Raw genomic sequence first — 3,874 nt, 5'->3', positions numbered from 1 at the left:
GTTATGTTTGCAAGGTTAGGGTACTATACCAGTACTGACGATGACTGTGACATTTAAAAATGAAACAAGGTGTTAGTTGTAATAGGGAGCAGTAATGCACCTTAATGCTGGTCGCCACATGCCATGAAATGGAAAAAGCAAGTGGATGATGCAGTTACTACCTAGCTAGCTATGTGTGGCCATGTGTGTGGCTACTACTGCCTAACTACTGACAAAATCATGTCACATAAGACGGACGAGAGCGAGACACTCAAGCAGCAGTGCTGCTAAATATCGTGATAATGTTATCATGTATTCTTCTAGCCACAATAATCCTGTAGTGAAAATCTGATATTAAGACAGCCCTGTGTGGAAGCTTTACAAGTTCCAGTTACTCAAAGATATAACATTAGCTGCCACTACATAAACTCACTTTCTCCGCTCAGCTAAAGTAACAAAGTGCGTTAGTCAGGCATTTCCAGTGTTGTAACTGGGAAACTGGGCATGTTTGTCACAAGAGAAGTACATCATAAGACCAATCTGATATGACCAGTCAGATAGTGTTTTACGTGGGACACTGAGTGAGACAACAGACTGCTGAATACAGGCCAGGACAGGATGTAGCACCAGAGCCAAAGGACCACATTTTTTAATTAACTTATTTTAAAGGATAGAGAAATATTTAAAAAACACACTCCCAAATTTTTTGCCGTGTTGATTTAAAAAGTCAAGAATCTCTTCATCGCTCTAAGAGTTATACGTTAACCCACTCACTAAACAGCAGAGGGAACTTAAACACCTACCTTATCAACAACAGACGTCCTGAAGTGAAAGCACAGCGTGCAACTAACATGAAGTAGTAGTGGTAAATGAAGTAAGTTAAGTGATGTGTTTTTCTACTATTGTTACCCAGTGAGTAAAGGCTCCAGACTGACTCCACAAAGAATAGATCCAGTGTATGTAACCACAGAGTTCAGTGAGAGAAATTATTAATTAAAGTAAATGAGAGGACTGGACCAGACCAAGAGCTCTGTGTGTGCACAGTTCAGTCCTACCACACAGGAAACAGGCTCTGGGCTCGCCATCTAGTACTGGATCAGGTTCTCTCTGGATCTGAAGTCATCAGAGGCTCCTCTGAAGTCTCCTTCTGTCCTCAGAGGATTCCAGCCACTTGACCTATTAACAAGGTAAAGAGAAATGTGTTGTGGACTACGATTTTTCACATGACTTTCATCAGCATGGACGGAGGAGATGATGACCGGACTTTTTGGCTGTCCAGTCATCATTTGGCTGTTTGGCTGAACTATTCTTTTAAAGCTCATTACATTTACTAAAACCTCTAATTCACAAGCTTTTGTTTAACAAGACCAGAAGTTCATATCGTTTTCACTACGACATTCATATCCAGTCGCAATAACTAGCTCAGGCTTCAGAGAGCTGACCTCAAAATGTCAGTTCAGAAAAACTATATATTATCAATATCGGTAATAACAATAACAACAAAAAACAGAGCTCACAGTTCAATTCAGGAGCAGACGACATGTTATTAGCCTGCAGCTAAACCACAGCTATCAGCGCTAACGGTGCAGAATCATTGTTATCATCATGTCAGTTTTCATCAGTGTGTAGCCTATTAAACCCAGAGTTTGAACAGAGTTTGACATCGCGAATACTAGCATCATGGCTAGCGGAGCTCGTTAGCTCCATGACTCATCAGTGACAGGAGTTAGCTGTAAAATGGCACCAGGGCTGCTCTCTCAGATCCACACTGATTTTATATCGTCAACAAAAACACAATATTAACTCATTATGAAGTTCTTCCTTCTTTAGTTTTGACAGAAGAAGCTTCTCTCTCATTCGTCACCTGCTCTTTGACCTTCACAGTATGACCAGTCAGCAGACAGTTGGAGGCGGGTTCAAGCTTCTGATTGGATGAATTAAAAGTAATTCATTTTATTGGACATCTGCCAAGTTTTAAATAACAACATGTTATGTTGTCTGTTAAAGACACACACTTATGACATACAATATTTTAAATTCTATATTTTTTAATACCCATATTTATTATTTGTATTTGTAAATAAAAAATCACTTTCACACTGTTAATTTTAAACTTTATCATGTTTCTATGTATATATGAGTCTATTCTGTTTCTTACCTTTTTAATTATATTGTTTATTTATGTACTGTTCTCCCACCCTGTGCTGTTCAGAGGGTGGTGCAGTGAGGTGTGTGCAGTCAGCTGGTAAGAAGGACTGTCAGGACAGTAAACAGGCAGTTTCAGCCACTCAGAAGTTCCCGGAAGTTAGCACAAGCTAACTGCCACTCAGTGTAATTCCTATGGAGCAGATGGAGCAACACCTGTTCAAGGTAAAATGTTTAAAGAATTACATTTTCACATCAGTAGTGCATCGGAATTAAATTGACATGAGTAAGTAAGTATGTTGGTGGATTGTCCCCATCAGGATTATATATTTTAGAGAATATTAACAGATAAAAATTTAGGCTAGCACACTGGATAGCAATAGCAACACATGCAACAGGCTGATAAATGTAAATTCTGTTCTCTAAATATAACTTAATCCAACGCTGTCAATTTATACTAGTTGCGAGATTAATGTGTAGGGAGTGTGATTGTAGTTAAACAATTTAATATCACTGAGGCCGCAGAGTGATGGGTGAGGCTTATGGTGTATGTGATGCCACTTCACAACAGGAGTGCTGAGTAGACAATGGTGAGACTGAAAACATGGTAAGGTGGGTCAGGGACAATAAATCATTCTAAATGGGTATTACTTTACAATATTATTAAAGGAATCATACTAAACATAACTATTGCTATGAGTAATATTATTTGATACACCTGTGCAACATCATGCAGTGCAGTACAACAGCTGTGCCATAAATTCTGCTGTTATAAATCTTATACAGTTCAGTTTTTGTTGACATCAGACAGGAGTTCATTCTACCTTGTGTTATTTGTTGAGGTCGCAGTGGGTGGTGGTGCTGTGCTGGACTGCATTATCACGACAATTGCTGCTTATATTTTGCCTTCAAGTATTTTAATAGAGAGGGCAAATGTCAGCTAAAACTAGGAATATATACGTTTTATAAATGAATGTGTGGCAGAGCAGATGAACTGGATTGTCTTGGATTGAAGTGTGCCTTATGACGTGGGTGATGAGTCTGTGTAAATTAGTAACTGTAATGGATATATAGTTAATAATCTAAGTTTGAATAGGATTACCTCACATATTTTGTTGTTAAAATCTTTGCAGGTGGTTAAATGGCTCCTTCTGACTTTAGCCACCCATGCTTTTCTCCTGTCTCTGTCTTTGGGGAAGGCATACATGTGCACAACTTTCTCTGAGCAATCAGTGTGTCCTCATGCAGCACAGCACAGCACTTTTTAACTTGTGTTTTATCTGAAAACATGTTTCAGTGACCTGGACTTTCTTCTTGTAAAATGTTGTGAAATGGACGACAGGTGTGACCTCCATCAGGCAGGACAGTGCTGTGTTAGTCTGTGCTTCCTCTTCTTCACCTCTTGACTCTGTTTGCAGATTGTGGGTGTCGCGTCGGGGTAAAAAGGGAAAAACTATGGAAAGGGAGGTGGACCCAAATGCAGTTAATGAGGCAAGATAAGGAGAACAAAATGCGAGCTTTATTTAAAAGCTGTTTACAAAAAAAAACCAAAAGCGGACGAGCAGGGATGGAAAAACAAAGTAACAACTAAGAACGAGACAAAGTAGCAAAGCAAAAAAAAAACAAAGTTCAAATCAATGTCAAAGTACAAATCAGACATAACAAAATACAAAATAAATCCAAAACCTACCAAACAGGATCAGGAGCAAGAATCAGGAGCAAGGATCAGACAGAGAACAGAAGACAGAAT

At 39.0% G+C, this 3,874-nt stretch overlaps 1 long non-coding RNA gene across 1 annotated transcript; it reads right to left on the bottom strand.

The window, feature by feature from the left end:
- Window positions 1–698: 698 nt before the first annotated feature.
- On the bottom strand, window positions 699–3,874 carry LOC119026187. The gene is made up of 4 exons (XR_005077065.1): window positions 3,815–3,874; window positions 3,426–3,577; window positions 2,138–2,340; window positions 699–1,155 (listed from the first exon to the last, which is right to left on the bottom strand). It is a non-coding gene; the product is annotated as an uncharacterized LOC119026187 (long non-coding RNA).

Source organism: Acanthopagrus latus, chromosome 9, assembly GCF_904848185.1.
Source record: "Acanthopagrus latus isolate v.2019 chromosome 9, fAcaLat1.1, whole genome shotgun sequence".
NCBI classification, from domain to species: Eukaryota; Metazoa; Chordata; class Actinopteri; order Spariformes; family Sparidae; genus Acanthopagrus; species Acanthopagrus latus.
Note: the sequence above shows the minus strand (reverse complement) of the source record. Positions and strands in the feature narration are given on the sequence as shown.